Source organism: Elgaria multicarinata, chromosome 3 (assembly GCF_023053635.1).
Source record: "Elgaria multicarinata webbii isolate HBS135686 ecotype San Diego chromosome 3, rElgMul1.1.pri, whole genome shotgun sequence".
Classification (NCBI taxonomy): Eukaryota; Metazoa; Chordata; class Lepidosauria; order Squamata; family Anguidae; genus Elgaria; species Elgaria multicarinata.
In genome coordinates this window covers 61,114,234-61,135,372 of record NC_086173.1, presented here as the reverse complement: position 1 = coordinate 61,135,372, position 21,139 = coordinate 61,114,234, and positions in this window count along the sequence as shown.

Below are 21,139 nucleotides of genomic sequence, written 5' to 3'. Positions count from 1 at the left end.
CATATTGGTGGGCACGCCCCCTTGGAAGCGGCCATGTTGTCCTCCTTTTTGGCTTCCAAAATATGGTCACCCTAGCTAAATTGTTCTTTTTATATCTAGACAGGTCCGGTTTTACCCTTTCCTACACCTGGAAGTGGGATCCTGTACCTCATCCTGGCCAATTTCCCTTACATTGTCCAATTTGGATCTGTACAAAATGCCAGCCAGTGAAAAATTACGCACGCAGCCACTTCCTTAATGTCAGCTCATCCTAGCCCTGGGATTATTGACTGGGTTCAGGGGAGCACTGAACTGTTGCAGTTTCTCGTTAACCCGGAGCCAGGATCTCGCTAGATGATTTACAGTGCGGAGTAGTCTTCTGAGGGACCACAGGGTGAGGAAAAACGCAAGAGGTAGATTCCTGCTCAGAAGAGAAGAATGGGAAGCTAAAAATAAAGAAAGCACCAGTTCAGTTGGAAGCAAAGCACAATATTTTAACAGCTCATGCTATTAACCACTCTATACAAGTAGGGCGTGAATTCACTCCCTTATGGTCTGTAACTTACTTAAGGAAAGATGTCAATCTTTTTCCATTCGTTGTGCCTAATGCCAATCATCATCATCATCATCATCATACCATCCCATAGCCGAAGCTCTCTGGGCAGTTTACAAAGATTAAAACGTTAAACATTAAAAATTGATATACAAAATTTAAAACCATAAAAGCATAAAAACAGACAACAGACAAGGACAATATATATTTAAAACAATTGTGAACTCTCAGCCAGGCCTGAATATAGATCTGGGGTCAATTAAAAAACTCAGCATATGCTGTTAAATGCCTGGGAGAAAAGAAAAGTCTTGAACTGGCACCGAAAAGATGACAATGTTGGTGTCAGGCAGGCCTCGTCAGGGCGATAATTCCATAATTGGGGGGCCACCACTGAGAAGGAAGGCTGAGATGAATTTGGGCAGGGACACATTTGCAAACAACTTACCTCCCTGTGGCATGTGTTCCACCCTTTGTTATTGATAATTTGAGGGGCTTGGAAGTGGCAACAACGTTTGCACGTACTTTCCTGCCTCAACAAGTGATCTTCCTCAGCAACAGTTAAAAGAAAAACAGTCTCTCCCCAGTACCATTCAGCAGCAGCATGTGATCATGCTCCCAGACAGGTTGCTGCTTCAATTCCATTTCTTGTTTGCCTTTTCAAATTGGTCTTTTTTCTCCTCCTGGAAACTACGAAGTTGTCACAATTCCAGTGACATTTGACTCTATGATGATGCCACTGAGGAAAAACGAAGCTAATTAAGAGCCTTCCTACACAAGACATTTATTGTTTACTCGTGATTCCTCACTCACAGTAGTTTGCAGGTGCTTTACACAATGTTGTCATCCTCCAAGGCATCTGCTGTTCTTTGCAACCATTGCCACAGCTTTTTTTTTTTAATCAAAGGAATTTTGGCATTATCTAGAAATGGCAGAATGAAACTCTGGTATAGTTGCGTCTGCTGTCCCACAGTACCATCTAGTGGTTGTGTAATGGGACCACCTGGGGAAAAGCCATGGGTAAAGGATCCAATCCCACAAAAAAGCCTCTGTAAAGTGGCAGATTAAAAGCCTCATGTAGAAAAGCCCTCAGAATAAGGGCAATTTCCTCAGTTATAGACACTTATACATCACCAGAAAAGCATACAAAAGAAGACATGCAAATCTACATATTTATATGTGTAGATGGAAATTTAGAAATAATTGATATAATTTAAACAGAAATACAGTACATTTTAACTTATATTATGCAGCTGTGCTGCTATGGCTGAGAGGCATGAAGGCCTCACACCAGCTTGGTGGATATTGAAGAGTTGCCTGAAAACTAAAACTCCCTTCTAGGACACCTAGCCTCCCCAGGACTAATTAAGGATACAGAGTTTTTGTGTCTCTCATCAGCAAATCCCTCCCTCTCTCTCTGGTGTTTGAATTTTGTTGATGAAGTACAAACATGGTTGGAATTTACCTTGAGAGACACTAAACAGGGGGAAGCAGTTAGTGGATGCTGTTTATATTCTTAATAGGGCAGTTGGGAAATATTCTCAAAATACACAGGGAGGAAATGTTGCTTTCAGTGCAGGCTGCACTTTCTAGTGAGCTAGATGGTAGATTTTAGTTACAGTGGGAAGTTGAAAGCAGAGATTGAGCAGCAGCAGCAAGAGGTGCTATTGGTAGGCCCTGCCCATCTTTGCTGAGGCTTAGGTAGTACAAGAATCGTAGTGTTTTGTCCAGGGCAAGCCCAAGACAATTTGCTGTCTGAGGTGGAAGAGCAAACAGCACTCTCTCCCCCAAGTCAAGGAAGTGCATAGTACCTAAGGCTGGCCAAGAAGATCCTACACACACACACACACACACACACACACACACACACACACACACACATTTATGGGTGGAAAAATACAACAATAATAAACTTAAAAGTAACAATTTGTGGATCTTTCGTGACACCCAAAAAGAGCTGCCTGAACTCTACCTCATGGGTGCGCAACTTTGAGCAGTCCAGGTGGCAAGTCCCCTCCCTGGACGTGCTGTGGGTCACACTCCATCTGCTGCCACCCCATGCCATGAAAAAGGGGGAAAAGCAAAATTTGTCTTTTCTAAGCATCCAAATTTTGTCATCAAACCACAACTCTCTCTCTCTCTCTCTCTCTCTCTCTCTCTCTCTCTCTCTCTCTCTCTCAGAAACAGAGGCTTCCGTGAGGGTGTTGGGTTGGCACAGATGGCCCATGCACTGTATGTTGACCAACACTGCTCTACTTAATGATAGAGTTGTCCTCTTGTCAACTGTCCAGGACAGACTTTGTGTGAATGCATAATAGCCATTAATAAAATAGCATTACTTATGAGCCGTCTGGCCCTGTTTGACAGTTCTTTCCTCTCTCTTGAGGTGCTGCTGTTTTGCTCAGTGTTTTTCAGACTTTCTACTTTCAAGGATTTTTTCCCACTGCTGAGGAACCCCTGCAGGTCTGCCACAGGGGAATGTCCTTTAGAGGGCATACTGTATGCTCAGGGCCCAAGCATGGAGGGGGAAGGGTATACTTTACCAGGACCCAGAAATCAAGGGATCCTGTGCCAAGACTGCAGCCCCATTACCATGAGGGTGAAAAATGAGACTAAAGGGTAGACCATACTTTAGGATATTTATGGGGACGTATTTCCCCATATCTATATACTTATTGTCTGGATCTTGTTGGATTTCCTGAAACCAATCAAAAGCCGTGTTAGGACACAACCACCAACTTTCTGAACAGTGAGATGATGACCCAGGCTCTTCTTTAGAACAGAGAGGGTGTGCTGATGCAGATAAAATAGGACCTACAGTTTGACAGGCAAAGAAATTTTTGCTTCCCTGTGTAGCATGCTCTCCAACAATGGTAGCCTAACAATGACAAGTGTGAATTTGAATTTAATTACCATGGTGTGTGGGATTTCCCTCTCGATGTCTTGCCAGAGAGCCAAATGTAGATGACTATGTCTTAACTATAGAATCCAAACTTTTGATTTAATGGCTCTGTATCTGGCTAGAGAAGCCCCATTTTGTTTAATTAACTATCCATGGGACTAAGGCCTTAGCTAGACCTGGCGATCTAGCAGGACGAAGGAGTGAAGATCTCCCCCTCTGTTCACATGCGACAACCTCAAAGGGAGAGGCGTCACGCCCGCCATTTATTTTTATTTTTTAAAAAAAGAGACCGGAGCTCATGAGCATTTGTGCACAAAACATAAGTACTTTTTAAAAATAATTATTTCCCCCTCCCCCCCTCCCAATGTGCAGGTCCTGACTCCTCGTGAGGAACTGTGAAGAGCCAAGACAAACCATGGTGCCCAGCCACACATTCCGCGGTCTCAGGCTCAGCCCGAGACCGTGGAAAAACCAGACCTAAGGTGGAAGGTGAGATCCTGGGGCAAGGAAGGGATCATCCCTCCCTGATCCTGGGATCCGCTGTGCATCATGTGGTCACACAGGGACAATCCCGGGGATTGCCTCATCTAGTTAAGGCTTCAGAAGCCTTTTTGGTGTGTTAACCAAATCAGCCAAAGATATCTTGTTAGCACTGTAATCTTGTTGGATGTGGGCACCACTGAATGTGTTTCTCACTGTTGCCTGACAACCTGCACCTATGAACATTTCTTCTTCTATCCCACTATTAAAGGTATAGAGTTCCTGGTTGCCCTACATGTCTTGTTCCTGGTTACTTAATCTTCAGTTTCACTTTTCAGGTTGAAAACTGCAATTTTAGGTGGGTAGAAATAAGGAAAGCTGAGTGAAGGAAGATAGATGCTTTTGAACTGTGGCGTTGGAGGAGAATTATGAGAGTGCCTTGGACTGCAAGAAGATCAAACCAGTCCATACTCCAGGAAATAAAGCCAGACTGCTCACTTGAGGGAATGGTATTAAAGGCAAAACTGAAGTACTTTGGCCACATAATGAGAAGACAGGATACCCTGGAGAAGAGGCTGATGTTAGGGAAAATGGAAGGCAAAAGGAAGAGGGACCGACCAAGGGCAAGATGGATGGATGATATTCTGGAGGTGACAGACTTGACCTTGGGGGAGCTAGGGGTGGCGACAGCCGACAGAAAGCTCTGGTGTGGGCTGGTCCATGAAGTCACGAAGAGTCGGAAACGACTGAATGAATGAACAACAAAGAAATATTTGCTGGAAAACACCTTACATCAGCCTTCCCCAACCTGGCACCTGTCAGATGTGTTGGACTACAACTCCTAGCACCCTTTCTAGCCATTGATGGATGGGGATGCTGGGAATTGTAGTCCAACACATCTGGCAGGCACTGGGCTGAGGCAGGCTGCCTTAGACAGTGTGATGCCTTTTCTGAGGTTCATTGGTGGTGATGTTCTCTTGACTACAGTTGTTTCAGTGCAATTCATATCTTGGCTGCATCTTTTTTTCTCTTTCTCATGGGTTACACCCAATCAGGGATGCTATGTAGCTAATCAGATTTAGCTACGTGACAATGTCCCTGGGCTCAAATGAAGTCAATTCAGAATGAGAACAAGAGACAGCAATATAATAGCGTTTCGGCTATTGGGCGGGAAAGAAATGAAATAAATAAATACAAATAGGCATTTTTTAACACTAATGAAAATGTTTGCAAAATGCTGTGATTAGTTTCAGCTCAGTCCGGCTTAGATATCAGGTTCAAGGTGCTCCTTCTACAATATCTCTTCCACCCATGGTAATGTCACTTGAACAGCCATAGGAAAGGAAGACATCACCGCCAACAGTGCACCTATAGATCCCTCTGCCTGATTGTCACTCAGAACATTTCCGTGAAGAATGTTTATATATATAAACACCTTTAAGCTTGTTGACTGATGGCTCCATATTCAATAACTGGAATATTCACTTATGGGGCACATAGATGTGCAGCTTGGACTGTGTGAATGTGCATTCACTTGTCTCAATATTTTCTCTTCCAAAGGTCAAACTACACGTTACATTAATTGCACAGTGTGTAGCTGAGCCAGATCATTTTCTGGTAAGAGAAGGAGAGCAGAGGAATATACAGGGGTATATAAAGGTAACATACAAATGAGCTATGGATCTGTCGAGAAATGAATGTTCACAAGAGAATTCAAAAGTGTCAACTGCCTACCAGATGGCTGAAAGATGGGGAAAGGACAGCAAGACAAGCCACTCGTAAACATCCAGGTATCCTCATGAATCAGTCCCTTAGAATACCTCTGGGTGTTTAAAACTAAAGTTGAGTCAAAGCATCACCCAGAAGAACATTTGGGGTGAAACCGGGGGATTGACTGGAGATTATGGGAATTGTAGTCCAATACATCTGGAGGGCACCATGTGGAGAAAAGCTGGCCAATGGAAATGGTTAGTTCTCATCTGCTGGAGCCGACCTCTAGCCCCTGAATGGGCAGCTCTCGTGCTCCTTGTCAGGGAAGAGGAAGTGCCTCCGCCTTGTTTGTTGCCTGTGCTGGAAAGCCTGCTGCATCCTCTGGCAAGCTGACTCAGCAAATGCCTGGCAGTGTGGAACCTGTGACCTATAGCAGGAGGCAGCGAATGCTTTGATTGAGGCAGTGAAGGCTTCTTCAAAGCAACTTTGCTTTATTACCTACTGGCTGGATTGTAGCTCAGCTTCCACTTGGAAACAGCCCATTACGCTTTACGGTAATAAAAATGAACACTTGGTTATAAAATTTATTGCCACAAATAATGAAATGCTGGCAAGGATTTTACTCGCTCTGGTGTTTTGTTGGTTTTTCCTACCCGCCCTTCTGCATTCTCTCTACAGTTTAGAATAATAAAATTGGGATGAGAGAATAACAGAGTTAGGATAGAATAACTGAGCAACTGTCCAGGCCAAACTCCTGTAGTAGATCAGGAAACAGTATGCTCACTGCATCACTATTATATTTGGGCCCAGCATCAGCACCAGCATTGTGAGGCGGCTGAGCCATAGCACTTTGGCAATGCCTGCGAATGGTGTCAATCACCCTGAGCTCCCGCATGTACCTGGTGGCAGTAGTGGGCAGCTGTGAGCCATCATTTTAAGTGTTCCACAACTGCCCTGGAGTGCCTAATACCATTGCTCTGAGGCATTGTGGGAAATTAAAATGGAGCCCTCAGAGTGCTGTTGTTATTTGCTGTGATCTTCTTGGTTTGTGAGGAACAAGGGCAGCATGGACAACTGCAAAAATGGAAATTGCATAATTCATTTGCCAAAGCAGTGATAGTAATTTGTGCTTTATAAAATATCGCCTCACTTCTTTTTCTAAAAGACTATTGGAGAGGCAAGCCATGTTTCTACAGAGGATGAATAGTTAAAATAAACTGTTCAAGTGCAGGATGAGTGTCCTCTGTCCTCTTTCATGCCCATAGTTTAGTGGAGTATGAACCAATCACAGTTAATCACAAGCCTGTGTCACTTTGGGTTGAGTCACAAATGGCTGCACAGTATATCTCCTCCACAGTGTGACTCCTCTGAATGAATGCTTGGAGGCAGTAATGGGCTGGATGAGGAAAAACAAACTGAAGCTGAATCCGGACAAGACAGAGGTGCTAACTGGGCTCCATCCAATGAGCATTTTATTGTACGCTAGTTACTGGGTACTCATGGATTTTTCACAGGTCTCTCACATGATGTCGTCTGCTTCCTGTGCACCTTCCGACCCTTCTGACCTTCCTTGCACTGCAAGAAAAACCAGAAAAAGTCCAAAATATTTTTAAAACAGCAAGTTGCTGCTCTCTCCTGCTGCGTGTGGGACAAGCAGCATGATTACAATGCCTGACTGAATGGGCCTCATGCTTGTTATTTACTTCCTGTTTTCAAACAGGAAGTAACTGAGTGACAAAACCAGGAGTGGAGAAGCAACGGCAGCCAGTGTTTTTCCCCAGGTGTGATGGAGCTCACCGTCAAAGGCCCCAGCCTGGGTTTGGAGGTGTGTCAACCAGTTCTGAATGGGGGTTACACTCCCCCTGAAAGACTGTGTTTGCAGCTTGAGGGTGCTCCTGGATCCATCGCTCCAAATGAACGCTCAGATAGATGTGACAGCCAGGAGTGCCTACTATCAGCTTTGGCTGTTACGCCAGCTGCACCGCTTCCTAGAGTTGGAAGACCTAAAGCTGGTAGTACATGCGCTGGTAACTTTGAGGCTCGACTTCTGCAACGTGCCCTACATAGGGCTACCTTTATGCCTCGTCTGGGAACTTCAACTAGTGCAAAATATGGCAGCCAGGTTGGTCACCGGTACATCTAGGGGTGACCATATTGCACCAGCTTTAAAATCATTACACTGGCTGCCAATTAGTTTCTGGCTGAAATATAAAGTGTTGGTACCTTTAAAGCCCTACATGGTTTGGGTCCGGGTTACCTGCGGGATCACCTTCTCCCATACAATCCACCCCGCACACTCAGGTCTTCTGGGAAGAATTTACTTCCGCCAGCAAAAACTAGATTAACAACTGTTACCGAGAAGTCCTTCTCTGCTGCCACTCCCAGACTGTGGAATGGCCTACCGGGAGAGATCTGCCAACTCAATAGACTTTCAGAATATAAAAAAAGCAATAAAGACTGATTTCTTCCGGCAGGACTACCCAGTCAAATTTTAGATGTATGGCTGTTATTTTAATAATGTATTATGTTTCAATCAGTTTTATGTATTTTATAATATTTTGTATTCTGTGTTGTTCCCTGCCTCAATCCGTGGGGAGAGGCAGGTAATAAATTATTATTATTATTATTATTATTATTATTATTATTATTATTATTATACGTATCACTAGTCTGAACAATCTGCTCTGAACCAAAGATACCATCTGTGACTGCCTCTCTTCTCGAAGATTGGCATGCTGGATCAACTGCAAGGCACTGACGGAAAGGATGATAAACCAAGGTGTGACTCTAAAACAATGAGGGACAAAATAATCATCTTGATTATTTTGAGAACTGAGAATCTTATATTGAGAATCTGATGAGCTAAAATACATGGCTGGTCTGCCACAAATAGCCCAATGATTACAAGTTTGAAGCCTGATCAGTTCAGGTCATCTAAAGTGGAAGAATTTAGGGACACATGGATGTACTCCTGGCCTTGTGGAAGCATTTACGTTCTTCAGATCTCAGTAATTCCATCTGAGGGGCTGGCTTATCAAGGACCATTAAATCATCTCTGGATTTTATTTCACTGGTTATGGACATAGTGTTATCTTACATATTTTTAGAATAACTGTCAATAAAAACAATGATGTTTATAGTTGAGACTGTGTGTGAAAGTTTAAGTATGGATCCAGGCATGGCAACTGTAATTTCTCACAATATGAATATGTAATAGGATGATTCTAAGAGGAAATGATGGTATAGAGCAATCCCCCCAAATATGTCACACTATACCATTTTCACGCTGCTCCCAGCTTTCGACCACAATATATTGTATTTAATATGTATAGCAGTATCCTTGCTCCAATCATAAGGGTCTTTGCCATCCCTTTGTTCCTTAGTAGTTGTCCCTGGTAGGAGCACTTTTTGAATACTTACGTGTAGGATATTGAGTGTATTTTGTTGCAGAAGCTTGATCTCTGCATGGAGAATTTAGATAAGCGATTGCCTATATTTTGAAACAGTTCAGGTCAATACACTCTGCATCTCCAGCCTTTGAGGAACACATAAGCTGGTATCTGCTGTTCCCAACGCCACTATTGGTAAAACCTGTGGACTATACACGGAGCTCTGTGGAACCTTGGCAGGAAATAGATATTAAGAGTTAATCTTTTTTCTCCTTCCTTTTTTTTTATCACTCCCTTCCATGAAGCATGTATTAGAGCTATGACCATCACATACTGCCCAGGCAGGTGAAAATAAATCTGATCTGATTTTCCTCTTTTGGGGTGGGTGGGGGGCTACAAAAGAGACCATGAACTCTTTTGTGAACCGCCCAGAGAGTTTTGCCTATTGGGCGGTATAAAAAATGAATGAATAAATAAATAAATAGTAGAGAAATAGAGAAAATAGCATTAATTCAATGATACATCTTCCCTGATTTGTTTTCTTTCTTTCTTTCTTTCTTTCTTTCTTTCTTTCTTTCTTTTTCTTTTTCCTTTTCTGTCTCCTGGCAGTGTGAATAACAACTACTATCTGCTCCTGCCACCACTTTTAATTAAGTTTTTTTCTAATTAAAGGCATGCCTGGTTGTAGATATAGGATAACTTAATTACATATATGTGAATAAGCTTGTGGGAGGAGGTATTCCCCTTATGCCAAGACGAAAAAGCAAGCAAACCCACCTCCTAGCATTGAAACAGAATGGGACCTTTCTACACCTATCCTGTAGAAAGGCCTGGATGTTTTGTGGCAGAAATTTGAAAAGAGAATACAAAGATAGGACAGACTATCTGTTAGACATCTTGGCTGGCATCTTACATTCCAAAATGCTGGTGAAAAAGTTCTAAAGCTGGAGTTCTTGTAGCTGTGGAGTTGGTGGTGGCATGATAAGAAGAAACAAGAATTGGGATGTATTTCTAGTCATCCCTCTGAGACCTCTGTATTTGGTAGGAGAGTAAAACAGATTCCCCGTAATGCACACACAACCCACCATGGGAAGCTGAACAGAAAAGGTGAGAATATCTGTTTACCATATCTGTTTGCACATAAACTTGGTGAGAAACAAGTGGCAAGCCTGGTGCAGATGCACTGCTGTGAAAAGGACACTCTTTGTATTTGTTGGCCTAAACGTATCCTCCATAGAATAGCATTTTACTCTGAAATAGGCCTCCACATTGGGGAATTGTAAACTAAGGTACCGAGACGAGACAACACAACTCATCTCAACCCTCCCTCGCTTCTTGCTAACTGGGGGGATGGCTAGGTGCATGGAGAAGCCAGTTGTACATGCATTGTTGGTGAAGTCCAGAGCCAGCCTCAGGGGCACCACTCTAGATAAAAATTTAAAAAAATGGGAGGAGCATGGCTTTACTTTGAGGCAACAACTCCATCCACTCTTGAAGTGAGGGCTGGCTAAGTCATAAGTTGGGAGACAAAAAAATATTTTTTTTTCAGAGAGTTCAAGACATTGTTGAATATGTATGCCCCCTCCCTTGGTGTGTCTACCTTCCCACTGCCATTATCACCAGCTGTGCTATTGCTCTTCACTCTGTTTATCCTCATTGCTATCACTTGTTTGCTTGACAGTTTGGGCTCCATCTGATGAGCATTTTATTGCACTCTCATTACTGGGCACTCACGGATTTTTTGCAGATCCCTCACATGACATCGTCTGCCTCCCGCACACCTTCCGCCCCTTCTGGCCTTCCTTACACCGGAAGAAAAAACACAGAAAGTCCGAAATATGTGTGCAGGAGAAGCAGCGTGATTGGAACACCCGAATGAATGGGCCTCTTGCTCGTTGTTTACTTCCTGATTTGAAACAGGAAGTAACTGAGCAACGAAACCAGGAGCGGAGAAGCAACGGTAGGGAACGTGTTTTCCCACGTGTGATGGAGCTCTCAGAGAGCCAGTAAGCAAGTAGGCAGGGGCTTCTACTGCTCCTCCGGCTTAGTTCTTACTACCACCATTGTCTGGGCAGAGCAAGAGGCAGGTGAACAAGCAGGTTGCAATGGTGAAGAGGAGGAACAGAGTCCAGCGGGCCCTTGTCAGAGGAACCCTGCTGGGCTCTTGTCAAGTGTCTCTCCATGCTTACCCATGGTGCTGGTCCAGAGTAGCTCTTTAACAGCCACTTCCAGTGAAGAAGGCAGGTTGGGAATGCAGAGAAGGCATACACAAGCAGAAATAGTTTTGAAGCTTTGCTATGCCCAATCAGGACGGTGTTGTCAGATTTCTAGAGAAGCAATGATGGTATTTTAAGGGATGTGGGGGATGATTGGGGGGGGGTATAGAAAACACCTAGGCACTTTCAGCCTTTTACTACTTTCAAACGGGGACCTGCAATTTTATAGTGACAACTTGTTCTGCCTAGGATGATTTATTGATGCAATACGCTTTGGTGTATTTCACTTGGGAATATATTAGCCGACAGTGCGAGGTGTCAGCTTTCCTTAAAACAGAGCAGTAAACCTTTCGCTGCTCCAGGTGACATGGAAACTCATTGCTTTGCAGTAAACAAAGCTTGAAAGGAATAATAATAGTAATAATGATAGCCTGATTAAAACGACTCTATCCCCCAAGCAGGAAGGAGACGTGGGACTGTTGCACCCTTGAAACCGTATTTCAAGACTGTGTTGTGTTCATTGCCAGCCTTCCTTACCAGCCCTTTTGAAAAATCAAGGCAAGAGACATAACACAGACTTCACAGCACTGATGTGTGCATCTGGAGACACTTCGGTGAGCTCAGCATGCAGACAGAAGCTGGGTTTCCTATCAGGCAACTGGGAGCCAAATTTGATCATCAGATGCAAGAGTGAATGGAGTTGAGGCTCTAGTTAGACATGACAGGATGCATTGTCTATGGCTACCACCAACTCCCTTCGTTTCCCATGTCTCTGCCCAGAAGTGCCAGATTTAGGAAGAAGCCAAGTAAGCCATGGCTTAGGGCTTTACATTATGGGACTCTAAATATGTTGGAGATAATTAAGATTTAAGATAACAAAGATAAAAGATGAAACAAGGGAGAGGGCCTTCTCAGTGGTTGCCCCCCGACTGTGGAATGATCTCCCTGATGAGGCTCGCCTAGAGCCAACACTGTTATCTTTTTGGCGCCAGGTCAAGACTTCTCTCTTCTCCCAAGCATTTTAACAGCATTTTAATAGCATTTAACAATATTAAGTTTCTTTTTAATGGACCCCAGAATTGTTGTTTTTAAATGGATACTGTTGTTTTTATACTGTTGTTTTTATGTTTCTGATGGTTTTTAACTTTATTAGTGCTTTTATATAAATTTCCAGAGAAGGCTATGTAATACTGTTCAACTACAATCACCCACTAATGCTGAGTGGTACCATTTCATTACGCTTCCTATTACAATGTAATACACTTTTTTCCCTCTTTATTTTTATGATATGAGGCCTCTGAAGCTTGACATGGCTTAGGGCCTTAGCATGTCTTAGGCCATTGCTAGACGAGGAGTGAGGCCCGGTCTCCCTGCTGTGCATCCAGATGACGCACAGGGGATCCCGGGATCAGGCCGGGCTAAGTCCTCCCTTGACCCGGGATAACTGGATGGTGTTATGGCCCGGCTTTTCTGCAGCCCCGGGTTGAGGCTGGGGCTGCGGAAGGTCTAGCAGGGTCCATGGCTTTTCCCGGCTGCTCGCTTACTCGTGAGTAGCCGGGAGAAGCCACGCACTGGGCACAGCATTCCATAGGAGCGCTGTGCCCATCGGGCCGGGGGGGATCACGGGGGGGGGAGATGGGGGCCAGGGGAAACAGCAGACCCAGCAGGAGGGGGGGGAAGAACGGGGACAGGGCATGGCGGACGGGGGGGGAGAAGAACGGGGACAAGGCATGGTGGACGGGGATAGGCATGGTGGACGGGGGAGGACGGGCGAGCGAGTGGGCAGGGGGTGGGCATGGCAAGCGGGGGGAGGACGAGCGAGCAGGCAGGGGGGCATCAGGCATTGTGGGGGGGAAATCAGGGGCAGTGGGAGCAGGGAACCCCTTTTTTTTAAGGGACTTACCTTTCCGTTGGTGTGCTCCTGCACACATGGCCCTTTAAGATCCAAAAGAAAATGGCTGACGCGACGGGGCTTCCCCTTACCCCGTTACGTGTTACGTCTAGAAAAGGGCGACGGCACACGCTAGCTGCAGCGCGGCGTTGCTCCTACTCCCCACCGGATTATCTGGTAGGTCTAGCAAGGCCCTTAATCTGCAGCTCTGATGCCCAGTGATATCTAATACAGGGGTGTTGAACCTCTTTTAGGCCAAGAGCCAAATTTAATTTCAGAACAGTCCTAAGGAGCTGTATTTCAGTGGTGGGTGGGGCTTAAAGTGAATGAGGTGTGGCCAAAGGTAAAGGGGCGGGGTCAAATACCAAACATATTAACATATTTTAGCTTAAGTCTCTTAGTGCCAGTGACTAAACCTTAGGAGAGGCATTTCTACCACTGTGAATAATATACAGTAAACCATGTATACTGGTCTTGTTGTTTTGCCCTCTACTCTCCTAACTGGCTGATTTAGTAAGATTGTGCTTAATGAATGACTTTGCACCTCTGGAACCAGAGAAATAGAATGTATTGGACATTATTAAGAACACTACCTGGAAGACTTATAGAAACTCTGCTATCATTCCGTTTAACCTGTGACTCTATTTATATCACTGAAAAGGTAGTAGAAATTCCTTTTATCTTCAATACCAATTAGGAAGCAGTTAGTCCAGTAAGAACTCCATTTTGATTCCTTTGAGGATTTATTTATTTATGTTTATTACATTTCTATATTGCCCAATAGCTGAAGATTTGTCTGCCTTCTTTTAATGCATCTCATTTTGTTTGTATCAAATTGTATTGGGCTGGATCTACACCAAGTGTGATATAAAACTCTGAAAGCAGTTTGAAAACAATATATGGAATGTGTCATGGGTTTAAACAGTTGTCAGTGCATAACAGTACTGTTATAAAGCAGTAGTGTAGATCCTGCCTTGGTCAGTGATCAAAATTATCTATCTATCTATCTATCTATCTATCTATCTATCTATCTATCTATCTATCTATCCATCCATCCATCCATCCATCCATCTATCTCATTCATTCTCTTGATTGTTTTCCAGATCAATAGTTCTTCCCTTCAACTTTGACTCTTGGCTTATAAAATTGCCTTAGCTCAATTCCTTTAATTCTGAGATCTTTAAATCCCTGATATTGATATAGCAAGGCATCCACTCTCATTTCTACAGACACTCTCTCAACAAAAGTCTCAGAATCTGGAAAGTAAATATTTTTCCTGAAGCCAGAGGAAAAAGCAGCATTGCATTGTCCTTCTGTATTAATAGCTCTTTAGCTCACCAGTCTTAATGCTTCTGGAGAATTGGGAACACCAGTGATGATGTGGGCTCTATACTATTAATTGTTCAAACATAGTGCTGGTCCAAGATACTGAATTGAATGTTGGATAACTTAACCTTGCTGTATTTTGCATTTAATGCTCTCAAAACCATGAGAACATAAGGAGAGCCCTGCTGAATCAGACCAAAATCCTAGCTAACCCAGCACCCTGTTACTTACAGTGGCCAACCGGATGCCTGTTGGAAGCCTAGTATAACTGCATATATATTTTAAATCCATTGAAATCAAAATAATTTGATTTAATTAACAGATCCAGCAACTCCTGACACCCTGAAGCTTGTGAGGAATGGCAAGGCGCTCCATGCCATTACTGGACTTTTGATTGTCCTCTAGTTCCAATGTAGCAAAATGGATTTACTGTCACAAGTGGTAGGATAATTAGAGAGGCTCCATCCACAGGCAGTGCCCTTAGTAATTTATTGGCAGCTCATGGAGCCTTGTGGTGATAGACAGGTGCTTATTTTCTTATTTTACAGTGTGAGCAGAGAGAATTGGGAACTGCCTGAGACAATAACTCATCCCTTCCAGGCCATTAGTAAAACACTTAGCAATGGGAGAGCGCCCAGGGAGACAATTTAGATGTCACTCTGAATTCCAAATTTTACTTCTGTGCCAAGGTCTTCGGTGACCAGAGCTGTAATGCTGGGCTGAAAAAGAAAAAAAAAAAGGCTGCACAGTACATGGCTGCAGTGCCTACAACATGACAGCCCTTTGCGTGACAAACACTCAGAGCCAGGAATGCTCACCATCAGCCAACAAAAGCCAAGGAGCAACCCACAGGGCAGCACATAATCACCTACACCCACCCGCAGCTTGTCTTTTCCCTCAGCAAATATGCACCACTGACTCTGTGGTTTTCAAACAAGAGAAGGAGTCTTTCTTTACAAATAGGCTTTAGTTCCGCTGAGATTGGTGAAGGGATCCTTGGCTTAGGCTGAATGTGGGTGGCCCAAAGCAATGCGAAGGACTAGGAACGTAGGAAGCTGCCTTATACTGAGTCAGACCATGGGTATATCTAGCCCGGTACTGTCGAAACTGACTGGCAGCAGCCGTCCAGGGTTTCAAGCAGGATTCCTTCCTCGCCCTACCTGGAGAAGCTGGGGATCGAAAATGGCACCTTCTGCACACAAAGCACGTGCTCTGTCACACGGAGCTCTCGTCCCTCCCAAGAAGTCAAGGAGAAGATTGTTAAGGATGCCTGGCCAGGAAGGCTAAGGAGAGGCGTTCCCACTGCAGCTTCTCAACCTCTATGTTGAGGAATATGAGAACAATGTCACTCCAGGTGGTTGAGTCATTCTGAGGCAGGCCAGAGTACCTGATTTGTCCCTGCCCCTTAGAAGGAGGGCAAGCAGACAGTAAGAGTAATTTATGTTGTCCCTCAAGAGGATGCCAGTACCTTGAGAGGCATTGCACCAAGGCCCTCATGGGGTCTGTGGGGTCATGATTAAGGGTATTTACAACCGTACAAATAAGACCTGCAGGTTTATTTTAACTCAGAGGACTTTCAGACAGGGGAAAACCACATTTCCTTACCATCGCTCTACTTCCTGCTTCTCTTCTGCTTTGAAACGAGCTAAAATTACATGGGGAAGACAGTAGCGACCATGTGGCCCATATAGTTCAATGGGATAGCGCCCTGTAGGGGGCGTTTTATAGTGCAACTTCGCCTGCACATGGCAGGAAATCCCGGTTTTCTGAGGCTTATTTTTTAATGCTAAACCTGGGAAATGGAGCGGGAGATACGCAGGAGGCTCCAGGTGTGATCAACATGGCCCGCGAACATCTGTGAGTGGCCAGTCACAAGCGTGCTATAAATCGCTACTTTAAAGAAGCCCTTGGAGCGACCCCCTGATGCATACATCATCTTTTGAGAGGGATTCAGCATGATGCTCCCAAATAAAGGAAAACCTTAGGCCAGTCTTCCCCATCACAGTGCTCTCCAGATATGTTGGACTACAACTTCTGTCATTCCCAGCCAGAATGGCTGGGAAAGATGGGCATTGCAGTCAATACATCTTGAGGGCACAAGGTTGGGGAAGGCTGCTTAGGCTGTACCACAATTTTAAGTGTGAAATTCATGTAAAATGAAAGTTCCACACTTTAATCAAGGATTAGAATTTGCCCAAACATGAAACGTGTGGGTGGCATTTAATCTTTGGAACATGGCAATCAAACCAGGAGGACAACCACAGATGGATTTGCCCATCATCTCTAAGTACAAAAAACCCTGAGATCAGCCCTGTTCCTAGATGCAATTTCTTTTGCTCTGGGCATATTTTATCAAAGGACCTCAGGGGGGCGGTGTCATCCATTACACTGTCAAAGCAAAAATTCCACATCCTGTTGCTGGAAAGAAGCTGACAGAGGCTGAAGTCTAAAGTGTTCTGTCTTTTGAGCTGACAGCTGTCACTCTCTGACACTAGCTGCTCTCTTGTGCTAACATTTTCTCAGTTGTTCTTGCTTCAGGCAACAATCTATTTTACCAAATCTGTCACTTCCTTGCAACATGTGATTCCCAAGGATTCTGCCATGTGAAATTATAGAACTGGAGCGGGAGGGGGGAGAAATAAAAAGGCTATGGTGGAAAATGGATTCCCCTTCCACATTCCTCTATGAAAATATGAATCAAGTATTTTCAGAATACCAAATTCAAAACAGTGAATTCTAATAATGATATTATGATTTGTTCAGTGCCTAAAATTAGCTAGGCACTTTCTACACCTAAGGATTATCCCAGGAAAATGGAGGGATCATCCCTGCCTACTTCCAGAATCCCCTGTGTGTCATTTGGATGCACAGGGACAATCCCGGGATGATCCCAGGGGAAAAGGCAGGTGTAGAAACAGCCAAGGGATCTCCGGTGCCGGGAAATCCATCCCTCTTGGGGCTAGACAGATTTCCCCGGAGCCCCCAGCTCGGCCAAGCTGAACTGTAGGCTCCCCACAGAAACTCGTGGACTCCCAGCCATGGGGGGTAGCTGTGCATGAGTCTCTCTTTTCCCTCCTGGGCCCAGGGAGTGAGAAGGAGAAACTTGCCTGCAGCATGGCTGGCAATGAACAAACTCCCATCTGAGGTTTGCACCATTCTTGCAGTCTTTTAAGAAAGCCTTAAACATGTTTTATTTTACCATGGCCTTCTCAGGATGAGTACAGTTTTGCTGCTTTTGCCACTGTCGTTCTTAATTATTTTAATGTTGGTTTTTATTGTTTTAATTGCTATTTTACTGTGTATGTTCTTATTTCTTTTAATGTGTTAAACTGTTTTGTATCTCTTTTATTGTTGCAAGCCACCATGTGAGGGCTTCTTCCCTCACAAGGAGGCAAGAAATGTTTTAAATAAATAAATAAGTCCACAAGCTGACCTAACTCAATTTAATAGGGCCAGCTTACAGACAAATGAATCAGAGTTGGGGTGGGGTGGGGGAGCAAGCGGATAAAAGCTTGGTGGACTTGACCCTCCAGATGGATTCTGCCACCATTCCTAAAAAAGGATCAAAGCAAAAATGGATCCCCTCCCAGACACTTACAATCAACAAACCATTCATAAAATTGAGTGGCAATGTAAACATTCCTGGGCAGGTAAAAAAACAACAATGTGGCATTGTGTAAGTAATAATGTTTCCTTACTCATGAGTGGACAACTTGAACATTTTAGTCCAGATGTTTTGGCCTAAAATGCTCATCAGCTCTAGCCATCATCATAGCTAATGGTAAGTCCTGATGGAAGTTGCAGGCCAAAACATCTGGAGGGCCACACGTTGCCCATCATCCCTGCTTTAGACAGAGAGGGGAAGAGATGGAGTCACAACAAGCAGAGCCGGCTGGAAGTAGCTGCCTTTGAGAAATGGACCTTTGATTGGCTGCTGGGCTTTGAGCAGTGGTGGCCCACTTGTGGCCCTCCAAATGTTTTGGCCTACAAATCCCATCATTGGTTATGTTGGATCCAGACTGATGGGAATTGTAGGTCAACATATCTGGAGGGTCACAATTTACCCACCCCTGGCTTTGAGGTCAAAAGCAAATGGGAACAGGGAAACAAGAAATGCTCAGGATATAAACACAGTTTGGTCTAAAAAAAAAACTTTTTTAAAAAGTACATGCATAAACACATTATTTTGTCTTGGTTTTGATTTAACATTCAAATCTCTCCCACTTGAGGTGGGAACAGTCCCTTGTAGTGGCTCAGCTTCTGGTTTGATAAGCTTCAAAGCTAACAATCTTGCTATAGGCGAAGTTTGCTTCCTAAACCGCCATGTTAAGGGATCCGAAGTTCTATCCTCGGTCAGCATTTTCCTCCTCTCAGCTTGGGCAGGAAGCTATTTATATATTTGCAAGGAGGACAGATTTTGTGGGGGTGGAGTGGGGGTCAGGGAGGGTCTATTTAAAACTGTTCCTAGCAACCAGTGTGGATGCTCTGTGGCCTTCTTCCCAAGATTTTATTATTATTGGGCTGGATCCAGTATCTGCCTTCTCCAGGAGGAAGGGACACTCCACAAAGTGAAGAATCCCTCCACTTGATTTTCGGGGTTCCCCCGTGACATACAACAGCTATCCTTATTCAGCAGGTTCTCTTGACTTTCTGTATGCCATTTTTAGGGGGTTGGCTGGGCTGATACTAGAGAAGTCCTCTTCTGCCAGTGCAATTGATCCAGCTTAAATCTGGATCCAGCCCCATTATATGTATTGATAAACACTTTTCAAAATAATTCGAAAGTGGCTTTCCATAGCTCCCTAATGCTATGTGGTTTTGAGCATATTCCAGGAATAGCAAGATTATTTATTTATTTATTACATTTCTATACTGCCCAATAGCCAGAGCTCTCTGGGCAGTTCACAAAAATTAAAACCATTCAAAGTATAAAACAACAGTATAAAACCATAATATAAAATACAATATAAAAGGACATGGAGCAGCAGCTCCATTTCCCACAGAGCTAGTTTTCCTTTACATAATTCCTAGTATCCATCTGTGTGCTGTTCATCTCCTTCATTTAGATGCACTGTATACATTATCACAGTCATGAGCAATTGCTACCCTATACAGTACTTACTGATACTACAAAATGGTCTCACCCTGAAGTGAAATGGAACAGGTATTGGGTACAGAAACAGGTATTGGGTACAGTTAATGGATATTTGGTACAGGTAATGGAACAAGCAAAGTAGATTTTGCTTGTTTTAGGGAAAATACTGTGATCCTAGAGTCTCTGGTCATGCATTTCCCCATCACCAGGATGTAAGGTGGCCACTTGTGAATCACCAAAAAAGAGACCATGCACCACCAAAAAAGAGAACAAAATAAGACAATGATGCTGTTTTATATGTCTGGATGCAAATTAAGAAATAATTATTCTAATTTAGATAGAAATCAAGTATATCTCACCATAGTGTGGAAGACGTGTATCCAGGTGACCTGTGTGCCTTGCTCAACCTGCTGTCCAGGTGCTGTTGATAGACACCTTCAAGGCCCCTGTGCTCTTCCTTCTGATGGTTCATTACCTTTACACCTGAGCAAGGAGAGTCATCTGGTAGTCCTTAAAACAGAGTACTCCATCTGTAAGAGAGGACATATGGCCTAGAGCAAAATCCCACAGTTTCTCCAGGCCTCTGCTTTCCTATAGTGCAATGGAGGTGGCAGCCCTGCCTTCATTTTACTGCTGGCATATACTTGGGTTCAGGCCACCCTGCAAAGATAATTTCCACAAGCAACTCTACAAAGTGCATCTGAGTTTCTTATCTGGTATGTCTTCCATGGCATGAACTTTGTGAATGTAGGATAGAAAGTGGAAGAGAAATCATGGGTACATTCTAGTCAATGCAGGTTTCACATTTACATTACAGACCAATTTGCACACAAACCAATTTAAGCCTCATGTGTCTTTAGACAAGTGATATTTAGGCTGGCTTTTGAAAGGTTCAACTCCACTGAATAAAAAGTATATTCAGTGGGGGTTTTTGTTTCGTGTTTTTTTAATGGCTCTCCTTGACTCTTTGCCCTGCATTAGCAACATTCACAAGAGATGCATTCCAGACCCAAAAAGCATTCTTGGCAACAGCTATAAAAGCTTCCCTATGCTTTGTACTACAAAGCCTCTTTCTCAGTGTTCAGTGCCTACAATGGGATTCTGTGCATAAGCAGACAGTTTCCTATCCTATCCTTTCAAAAATGGGGGATCAGCCATTGTTAGGGAAGTGAGGTTCCCTGAGAAACAAAGGCCAGGCTGACACAGTCCTGACTGGGAGGCCATATGCATCTTGGAGTAGCTGGAAGCTTACTGGTGGCAGTTTAGGGAGAAACAGAGGTGGCCTCGACCTGGGTACTGAAGAGGCACAATGCGTTATATTAAGCAGATGTCTTATAGTGAGTAAGAGACAAATGAGACACCCCCAGTTCAGATCCTACTTCAGTTTTGAACTCACTGGATGGATTCACACGACACAACAACCCAAACTCACGGCTGAGTATGGGTTGAGTGTGGGTTGGTGTGGAAACATGAGTTGTTGTGTTGTGTGGACCCATCCTTGCTAAGAAACAATAGTTTGTTAACCATGAACAACCAACGAAAAGAACACATGGTTTGTTGTTGGGTTGTGAACTGTGGGTTGTTTGTGGTTAACAAAACAT